Below are 11,372 nucleotides of genomic sequence, written 5' to 3'. Positions count from 1 at the left end.
TAGTCACTATTTCAATCTTTATACCTTCTGAAGCCTCCAGTGGAATTTTCTATCCCCAACCTCTTAGCTGAGGTTTTCTATCCCCAACCTCATACTTAACTGAAAAATTGCTGGGAGCTCTCTCTCCTATCCTTGGGAAAACTAGGTGGAGTGCCAGGCCTGGAGTCAGGAAGACTCATCTTTCTGAGTTCAAATCTGGCCTCAGACACTTACTAGCTTTGTGACCCCGTACAAGTCATTTAACCCTGTTTGCCTAAATTTTCTCATCTGTAAAATGAACTGGAGAAGGAAATGACAAACCACTACAGTATCTTTGGGTTTTTTTGTTTGTTTTGCTAGGCAATGGGGTTAAGTGACTTGCCCAGGGTCATACAGCTAGTAAGTGTAATGTGTCTGAGGCCAGATTTGAACTCAGGTCCTCCTGACTCCAGGGCCGGTGTTCTACCCACTGCACCACCTAGCTGCCCCTACTACAGTATCTTTGCCAAGAAAACACTAAATGAGGTCATAACTGTAAACAACTGGACTGAACTCTCTTATCTCTTCTTTCTCATCTCACATCACTGATATATCTTCCCCCACTATCTTCTCCTTCACTCCTGTTTCCCATGAAAATGTGGCCCTTCTTGCTAAGGCAAACCCTTCTACATTCGCTCTTGATTTTCGTAAATCTCATCCTCTCCAGCAGATTGCCCGTTCTGTCGTGCCCGCCTCAGTAATCTTCAATCCCACCCTTACCATCTCCTTTACTGACACTCAAATGTCACTTGATCCCATCATCCCTGCTGGCTATTGTCTTATATCTCTCCTCCCTTTCATAACTAAAGAAGTCAATCTTCAATGAGTGTCTCCACTTCTCTCTCTTCTAAATCCTCTAGTTCACAGGTTTCTGACTTCATCATTCACCTGAAACTTCTCTTTCTAAAAGTGCCAATGATGGGGCAGCTAGGTAGTGCAGTGGATAGAGCACTGGACCTGAAATTAGGAGGACCTGAGTTCAAATCTGGCCTCAGACCGAACACCTGACATTTACTAGCTGTGTGACCCTGGGCAAGTCACTTAACCCCAATTGCCTAAAAAAAAAATTACCAATGATATCTTAATCACCAAATTTAGTGGTCTTCTTCTCAGTTCTCATCCTTCTTGATCTCCTACAGAGATCAACTCTCTGTAGCCTTTGACACTACTGATCACTTTCTTCAGGATACTGTCTTTAGGTTTTCAAGACACTGCACCCTCCTTGTCCTCCTATCTTTCAGTCTAGCGAGCAGTCTCCTTTTCTGGGTCTTCATCCAAATTATGCCCACTAACTGTGAGTGTTCCCCAAAGGTCTATCCTTGGTCCTCTTTTCTTCTTCCTCTTTATTATCTTGCTTGATGATCTTATCACCTCCCATGGATTCAATTATCATCTCTATGCAGATCTGTCCAGCCCTAATTTCTCTTCTGATAGCCAACTGCTTATTGGACATCACAAACTGGATAGACATTTTAAACATAACATAGGCAAAAGTAAACTTAGGATCTTTCCCCTCTAAATGCTCCTCTCTTCCAAACTTCCCTATTTCTGTCAGGGGTACAACCATTCTCCCCAGCACCCAGGCTCATAATTTAGGTTTCATCCTCTACTACTCATTTCTACTTACCCCAGAAATGTTGAAAACACTGTCAGATCCTTTCCTTTCTACCTTTAAACACACACACACACACGTACTCACACATTCTTTCCACTCACATAGTCACCACCCCGATACATGTTCTCGTCATTTCATGCATGGGCTATTGCAGTAACTTGCTGATTGGACTCTATTCCTATAGAGACTCTTCCCCACTCCAGTCCATCATCCACTTAGCTGCTAAAGTGATCTTAAAGCACAGATCTGATCATGTCACTTCTCTATCCAGTAAACTCTATCCAATCAAATATAAAATCTTCTGTTTTACTTTTCAAGCCCTTCACAACCTGGCCACTTCCTAGGATTCCAATCTTCTTTTATTTTGCTCTTTTGCAGATACTCTATGATCCAGGGACATTAACCTTTTTGTTGTTTATTGTACACAATGTTCCATCTCCTAACTCCATGTCTTTTCTTTATTATTTTTTAAAATTCAATTTCCACTTCCAGATATTCTCCCCCTTCCTCTGCCCTTCTTTCCCCATTGAGAAAGCAAGAAAAATAGAACCTGTTACAAATATGTATAGTCATGCAAAACAAATTTCCATATTAGCCATGCTCCCCCCCAAAAAAAGAGAAAAAGAAAGAAAAGAAAATACGCTTCAGTCTGCACTCAGTTCATCAGTCCTCTACCTGGAAAGCATGAGTCCTTTGAAATTTTGTTTGGTCATTATGTTGATCAGAATTAGTAAGTCTTTCACATATTTACATTATTACTATTATGGTATAAATGATTCTCCTGGTTCTTTTCACTTCATTTTGTATCATTTCAAACAAGTCTTCCCAGGCTTTTCTGAAACCCTTTCCTGGTCATTTCTTACAGGACAATAACATTCTATCACATTCATATATCATCATTTGTTTAGCCATTCTCCAATTGATGTGCAACTCCCTAATTTCCAATTCTTTGCCAACACAAAAGGAGCTGCTATAAATATTTTTGTACATATAGGTTCTTTTACTCTTTGATCTCTCTGGAGTATAGACCTAGTAGCATTATAACTGAGTCAAAGGGGATATTCAGTTTAATAACTTTTGGGACAGAGTTCCAAACTGCTTTCCAGAATGTTTGGACTAGTTCACAACTCTACCAAAAGTGCATTAATATATTTACTTCCCCCCACATATACTTCATCATCTGTAATTTTCCTTTTTCATCATTTTAGCCAATCTGATGGGTATGAAGTGGTACTTCAGAGTTGTTTTAATTTGCCTGTCTCTAGCTATTTGTGATTTAGAGCATTTTTTTCATGTGGCTACTGATAGCTTTGATTTCTTTCTCTAAAACTGCATATTCATATCCTCTTGCCATTTATCAGATGGAAAATGGCTCTTATTCTTGTAAATCTGACTCAATTCCCTATATATTTTAAAAATGAGAACTTTAGGGGCAGCCAGGTGGTGCAGTGGATAGAGCTCCAGCCTTGGAGTCAGGAGGACCTGAGTTCAATTCTGGCCTCAGACACTTGACATTTACTAGGTGTGTGACCATGGGCAAGTCACTTAACCCTGACTGCCTTACCAAAAAGCAAAAAATAAAATAAAATTTTAAAAAATGAGACCCTTATCATAAAAAACTTGCTGCAAAGATTTTCCCCCAATTTCCTGCTTTTCTTCTTATTTTAGCTGCATTGTATTATATGTGCAAAAGCTTTTTAATTTTAAGTAATTAAAATCATCTATTTTCTTTCCTACAAACCTCTCTTGTTTAGTCATGAACTCTTTCTCTATCCATGAATCTAACAGATAATTTCTTTGATACTCCAGTAATTTGCTTATGATATTTTTTTATGTCTAAATGATATACCCTATTTGAGCATATCTTGGTATGTAATTGAGGTGTAGATCTCTGTCTAGTTTCTGCTAGATTACTTTCCAATTTTCACAAAAATTTTTGTCAAATAATGATTTCTTGCCCCAATAGCTGAGATCTTTAGATTTATCAAATATAGGTTACTGTGCTCATTTGTGTCTGCACATTGTGCACCTAATCTATTCCACCGACCAACCTCTCTATTTCTTATCCTTTACCAAATTGTTTTGACTATTACAAGTTTGTAGCATAATTTGAGATTGGTACTGCTAGTCTACCTTCCCATTTTTTTCCCACTGATTCTCTTGGTATTCTTGATCTTTTGTTCCTCAAGATGAATATTGTTGTTATTTTTTCCTAGCTCTATAAACAACTTCTTTAATAACTTGATTGGTATGACACTAAGTAAATTAATTTAGGTAGTATTATAATTTTATTATATTGGTTTCTTCCACCCATGAGTAATTAATTTTTTTTTTTGCATTTTTTGGGTGAGGCAATTGGGGTTAAGTGACTTGCCCAAGGTCACACAGCCAGTAAGTATCAAGTATCTGAGGCTGGATTTAAACTCAGGTCCTCCTGACTCCAGGGCCAAAGCTCTATTCACTTCGCCACCTAGCTGTTCCTGAGTAATTAATATTTCTCCAATTATTTAGATTTATCTTTATTTATGTGAAGAGTATTTTGTAATTTTGTTCATATAGTTTCTGTGAGTGTCTTGGCAGATAGACTACCAAGTATTTTAGTAGTTATTTTAAATGAATTTTCTCCTCCTATCTCTTCCTACCGGATTTTGTTGATAATACAGAAAAATGCTGATGATTTGTGGGGGGTTATTTTATATCTAGCAACTTTTTTTGCTGACGTTGTTCTTTCAATTAGTTTTTTTGGAGAGTCAAAAATAAAAAAGGTAAATTCACAACCAGTGAAGAAGAAATAAAGGCAATTATTGGGAGCTATTTTGCCAAACTATAAACCAATAAAACTGATAATCTTAGTGAAATCAAAGAATATTTACAAAAATCTAAGTTGCCCAGATTAGCAGAAGAGGAAATAGAATACTTATACAAACCTATCTTAGAGAAAAAAATTGAAAAAGCCAAACATGAGCTCCCAAAGAAAAAACCCCAGGATCAGACTTACAAGCATATTCTAGCAAACATTGAAAGAACAATCAACTACAGTACTATATAAACTGGTTTTTTTTCCTTTTAAATAGGTAAAGGAGTACTACCAAATTCCTTATGTGACACAAATATTATCTTGATACCTAAACCAAGAAGTGTCAAAATGGAAAAAAAAATTATAGACCAATTTCCCTAATGAATATTAATACAAAATTTTAAAATAAAATACTAGCAAGGCTATTACAGCAATATATCACAAAGACCATACACTATGACCAGGCTGGATTTATGTCAGGAAAGTAGGGCTGGTTCAATATTAGGAAAGCTATAAGCATAATTGACCAAATTAACAACAAAACCCCCCACAAAAATCTTATGATTATTTCAATAGACGAAGAAAATACTTTTTGACAAAATGCAACACCCATTCCTGTTTAAAAACAAACAACTAGGGGCAGCTAGGTGGTGCAGTGGATAGAGCACCAGCCCTGAAGTCAGGAGGACCTGAGTTCAAATCCGGCCTCAGACCAAACACTTGACACTTACTAGCTATGTGACCCTGGGCAAGTCACTTAACCCCAATTGCCTAACAAACAAACAAAACAAACAAACTAGGAAACACAGGTATATGCTGAGCTTTCCTTAAAATGAAAAGTAGTATCTAACTAAAATCAAGAGCAAACATTAGCCGTAATGGAGATAGGCTAGAAGCCTTTTCGACGAGATCAGGTGTGAAGCAAGGATTTCTATTATCACCATTTCTATTCAATATTGTACTAGAAATGCTCGTTACAGCAACAAGACAAGAAAAGAAAATGGAAAGAATAAGAATAAGTAAAGAGGAAACAAAACCATCACTTTTTGCAGATGTTTCTTCATGGTTGCCAATTCACCTTTTTCATTTTTGATACTGGTAATTTGGTGCTTTTTTTTTTTAATCAAAGTCACCAATGGCTTAGTTTATTTTTTTTTATTTAAAAAAGAAGCTTCAAGTTTTATTTATTAGTTCAATTTTTTTTAGCTTTCAGTTTTGCTATTCTCTTCTCTGATTTTCAGAACTTCTATTTTCATGTTTAATTGGAGATTTTTCATTTGTTGGTTTTCTAATTTTTTTAAGTGCATGCCCAAATCATTGATCTGCTCTTTCCTTTATTGGTGTAAGCATTTAGAGATATAAATTTTCCTTTAAGTACTGCTTTGGCTGCATCCCACAAATTTTGATAAGTTGCTATCATTAATTAAATTATTATTTCTATGATTTATTCTTTCATCCACCCATTCTTTAGGATTAAGTTACCAATTAATTTTTAATCTACACTTCAAAGGCTCTTTATTAAATGGAATTCTTATTGCATTATGGTCAGAAAAAGATACATTTAACATGTCTGCTTTTCTGTATTTGTGAGGTTTTTATACCCTAATTTATAATCATTTTTTTGTGAAGGTGCTAGGCACACCTGAGAATAGTTATACTTTTTTTATTCCCATTTAATATTTGCTAGAGGTCTATCATATTAATTTTTTCTAAAATTCTATTTACCTCCTTAACCTCTTTCTAATTTATTAACTCTATATGCCTTCTCACTGAGTGTCTATTCCTAGAATGCTTTTTCTTGCCTACACCTCCCTTGCTTCCTTCAAGACTGAGCCAAGATCCCATCTTCTTCAAGAAGACTTTCTCAATCCCAGTTTCATCTCCCCTTCTTTCCACTGTCAATGTCTTTCCTTTGAGATAACCTTCCATTTACCCTTTATATATCTTGTATGTCCATAGCTGTTTGTCTGTAGTCTCCACCCACTGAAGAAAGGGACTGTGTTCTTGCCTTCTTTGTATCCCTAGTGCTTAAGCACAGTGACTCCTACATAGCAAGAGATTAATAAATGCTTGTTGACTCACCTCCTGAAAGAAACCCTAAGTTGAAAACATCCAGGAAAGTCATAGCCAAAATCCGGAGCTGCCAGGTCAAAGAAAAATACTGCAAGTAGCCATAAAGATAGAGTTCAAGTACCAAAAGCCACAATCAGGATCACATAAGTTTAAGCTGCAACTACAATAAAGGTGAAAAATTCTTTCTAAAAGGTAAGGGATGAAGATTTACAAACAAGAATTACTTACCATGCAAAACTAAATATAATCCCGTGTGAGGAGGGTTGGTGAGTGCTCTTATAATATAAGTCTTCTATTGACTTTCTAGCATTCCTGATAAAAGGATCAGAGCTGGGTAAAATCTTTGAAACACAAACCCAGGAGAAAAGAGAAACCAAGAAAGCTAAATATACTTGAGTAGCTGGAAGAACAATGATGAAGCATTTACATTGTAACGGGAAGAGAAGGGGCAGCTAGGTGGTGCAGTGGATAGAGTGCTGGGTCTGGTGTCAGGAGGATCTGAGTTCAAATCTGACCTCAGACATTTCCTAGCTGGGTAACCCCGGACAAGTCACTTAATTCTGTTTGCTCAGTTTCTTCATCTGTAAAATGAGCAGGAGGAGAAAATGACAAAGCACTCCAATATCTTCACCAAGAAAATCCCAAAAGGGGTCAGGGAGAGTCAGAAACAACTCCAACAAAGAGGAGAAGAGACAAATATCCTTTCATAATTCCATGATCATATAGTGGCACCAAGGGAGTATAAGACAAATATAAAGCTTTGGTGTGATTTTGTTCCATTTTGTTCATTTTAAAAGAGGAATGGAAAGAGTGAGAAAAAAGAATATACTAAAGAATAAATCAGGTGGAAGGAGGAAGAATTTATTATTTCTCATAATTATGGTATTCAAGAAGGAGAGTATATAACCACGTGGAAAGGGAAAGGGAAGCAGACATCTTATGAGTCTTGCCCTCACCTGAATCAGACAAAGAGAGTTGAAAACAAACATACAAGAAGAGGAGAGGTGAATTTAAGGTAATGGATAGAGTTGAGGATGAAATAGTCACAAGTATAATAAACCAGCTTTTAAGGTTGGATCTCGAAGGTTAGGGAGAAGAAGGTGGAGAAAGTTTAAGAACCAGTCAATAGCCTGCAGTAGATGAATAGAGGAGAAGCAGCAGAATGGGAGAGGACCACTTCATTTGTAGGTTACTAATGTTGATTGCATCCATTCTCTTTCACCTCTTTCTTTTTATAAAAAGAGAGGTGGAGGCGGGGGAGAGGTAAAGGGAAGAAAAAGTATAAGGGCATATTATGGAATTAAAGAAATACATGATTAACAATCATAACCATGAATTTGAATGGGATAAGCTTACCCATAAAATGGAGGAGGGTTGCAACATAGATTAGCAAGTAGAATTCAAAGATGTATTGTTTACAAGAAACACACTTAAAACATATATATTGTCAAGGAATTAAAATGATGAGGTAGAGAAGTATTTATTATACTTTAGGTGAATGCAAAAAGGCAAAGGTAGCAATCACAATCTCAAAGCAACAATAAAAACATATTTAAAGGAAATAAGCAGGGAAACTACATTGTGTTTAAAGGCACCAAAGATAATGAAATAACACCAATACTTAATATATATGCATCAAATGGCATAGTATCTAAGTACTTGAAGGACAAATTAATCAAAACAAAGGGAGAAATAGAAAACCCATAATAGGTGGGGACTTTAATGTGCTTATTTCAGAACTAGATAAATTTAACAAAAAACTTAAGGTCATAAATAAGATTTTAGAAAACATATGTGATCCATAACTGGTGATTTTATATGTGTGGGTGTGTATCTCAGCTTTGCATAATCTTTACAAAAATTGACCATGTATTAGGTCATAAAAACCTCATAAACAAATGTAGAAAAGCAGAAATATTAAACACATCTGTTATTGATCACAAAACTATAAAAATTATGATAAAGGTCCTTTGAGGAAATGATTTTAACAAATGGAAACTAAATAACTTAATTCTAAAAAATATATGGTTCAAAGAACAAATCATACAAACAATAAATTTTTTCAAAGAAAATTAAAGGGATACAAACTATCCAAACTTTTGGAATGAAGCAATATAGTCCCTAGGGGAAAAATTGTTGTAGGTCATTGCACTGATCAAAGTTCTGAAGGCTTCCAAAGTGGCTTATCTTTACCATGTTGTTATTGTATAAATCGTATTTCCAATTCTGCTTACTTCATTTTGCATCAATTCATACAAGTCTTCTCAGGCTACTCCGAAACTGTCACTCATTTCTTAAGGAACAATGATTCTCAATTAGATTCAAATAACATAATTTGTTTAGCCTTTCCCCTAACTGATAGTCTCCCTTCTAGTTTCCAGTTTTTTGCCACCATAAAAAGAGCTGCTTTAAGTATTTTTGCACATATAGGTCTGTTTCCTCTTTCTTTGATGTTTTTGGTGTATAAACCTAGTAACAGTATCTCAGGGTCAAAGGAAAAGCATAGTTTGGTAACTTTTGGGGCATAGTTCCAAATTGCTTTACAGAATATCTAGAACAGTTTTGCAGCTCTACCAACAATATATAAATGTGCCTATTTTCCCACCACTCCAACAGCTGTCACCTTCCTATTTTTTTTTTAAATCAACTTTGCCAATATGAGAGGTGGGAGGTGTAACCACAGAATTGGTCTAATTTGCACATTCTAGTTATTTATGACTTAGAGCATTTTTTATTTGACTACTGATACTTTGAATTTCTTCTTCTTCCTCCTCTTCACCTTTTTTTCTTCTATGTTTCAATATTTCTTATTGCCTCTTGGAGTCATTAATTTTTTTTAGTCCACTCTAATTTTCAAGGTATCTGTTGCTTGAATAGTGTTTTACACCTCTCATGCTGAGCTATAAAATCTCTATTCAAATCTGTCTTCTATAGCTTTCATTTCTTTTCTACTTTTTCCCCTAGTACTCCGTATTTCTTTTCCAATTGTTTTCTCTAGCATTCTCAATTTCTTTCTTTCTAAAATGATTTTTTAAAGTTCTATCTCAACTCTTGCTTCATCTTTTCCAGAAATTCTAGTTGAACTTGTGCCCAAGTGTTTTTCTTTTAGACTTTTCTTGTAGATATTTTGGAGTTGTTTTCTTTTTCTGGGATTGTATCATGAACATCACTGCCACCACAGTGGTCTTTTATGATGGGATTCTTTTCGCTGTTGTTTGCTCAGGTCTCTTCATCAGTCCTCCCTAGATCTGTGACCCAGCACTGGGTAGTGATCAACAGAAATGCCAGTTGGCACCTTTTTCTGCTCCCTACATAAGATCAGGCCCTGATGTGCCAGATTTGGTATCTGTTTTTGCCCTGGTGCCCTGCCTCTGGCAGGCCCTCCTTCAAGCCCTCACTGGAATATCCAACCACTTCTGGCTATTCCCTGGCTCCACAGACCTCTTTATCTGTCTCCCTATGCTGACCTGGGCTGGAAAAATGACTATGATTTTTTCTTGGATTTCCCAATCAGGACTCATACTGGTGCATTTTCTAGATTTTTTGTGAAGTAGTTGTTGGAGAGAGATCGGCTGTTATTCTTATAATAAAAATCAGATCTTGTTCTTATGACGGTATTCTTATAAGATATATAACTATATAAGATATGCATCACATATCTTATATTCCATATATTATATAATATATATGATAACACATATTATCTTCTACATAAGATCAGATCTTATTCATATAATGGCTCTCATTATACTGCTGAAGTTGCAAGGTTCCTTTAGGGAGAAACAGGAGGCAACCTGTACCTGCCAAGTAGAACAATCACCAACAACTTGACCACTATCTCCCCTCACACCTTGGTGAGGACAGTCCAGGACTCTGAGCCTTGGGAAGAGCAGTTCTTCCATCCAGGGGTCCACAGCTATCTTCCTGGGGAACAACCCCTGTTGGTATGCAGCCTGGCAGCTTCTTCTGTAGGGGCTAAAGTTACTGAAGACCCAGAAAAGAAAGTTCTTGCTACCAGAGTCCTTGTTACTGTCAAATGGTTCAACACCAGAAACTGGTATTATTTTATCCATGGCAATGACATCAAAGCAGAGGCATTCCCATCTGCTTTGCTGCTGCACCCTAAGATGGGACTTTCCCATCTGACTGGCAAGCTAAAACCTCCCCTATGTGTTACTTCACCCATTAAATTGTGAACTCTTTGAGAAAAATGACAGTCTTACTATTTTGTTTGTATTTCCAGGGCCCAGCACAGTGCAATCACACACAGTAAGCCCTTAATAAATGCTTATTAAGCACTTGTAAGTAAGCACTTATTAAACGCTTACTACATGCCAGGCACTGGGCTGGGTATGCAAAGGTAAAAGCAGTCCCTGCTCTCAAGGAGCTCACAAGGGGAGATAATATGCAAACAGCCATGTATGAACAAGATATACACATGAGAAATTGGAGATAACTTCAGGGACAAAGGCTGTAGTGTTTTAAGGGAGATTGGGAAAGGCTTCTTTCAGAAGGTGGGATTTTAGCTGAGACTTGAAGAAAGCCAGAAAGTATAGAGAGATCAATGCTGAAGTCCCTTGGTAAGGCAGAAAAATAAGCAGAGTATTTCGTCCTGGGGAGACTGAGAAAGCATTCCTTCTTGTATCTTAACAGAACCCCATTAACTCACCTCCTCTATCTCCAACTGAAACACAGAGTCCAAATTTCCTTTTCTTTTATTTAGGCTATGAATCTTGTCTGGCAAGTAGTGCCAACTTTGTTTGCTCTGGAAGAAGGCTAATTGGATTGGTATTCTCTCTTCCCCAAGGTATCTTGATATGTGAGAAAAAAATGACTGGATATTGAAGATGTGTGAACTCAAGAGGCACA

Source organism: Vombatus ursinus, unplaced genomic scaffold, assembly GCF_900497805.2.
Source record: "Vombatus ursinus unplaced genomic scaffold, bare-nosed wombat genome assembly UNPS02014797.1, whole genome shotgun sequence".
NCBI classification, from domain to species: Eukaryota; Metazoa; Chordata; class Mammalia; order Diprotodontia; family Vombatidae; genus Vombatus; species Vombatus ursinus.
Note: the sequence above shows the minus strand (reverse complement) of the source record.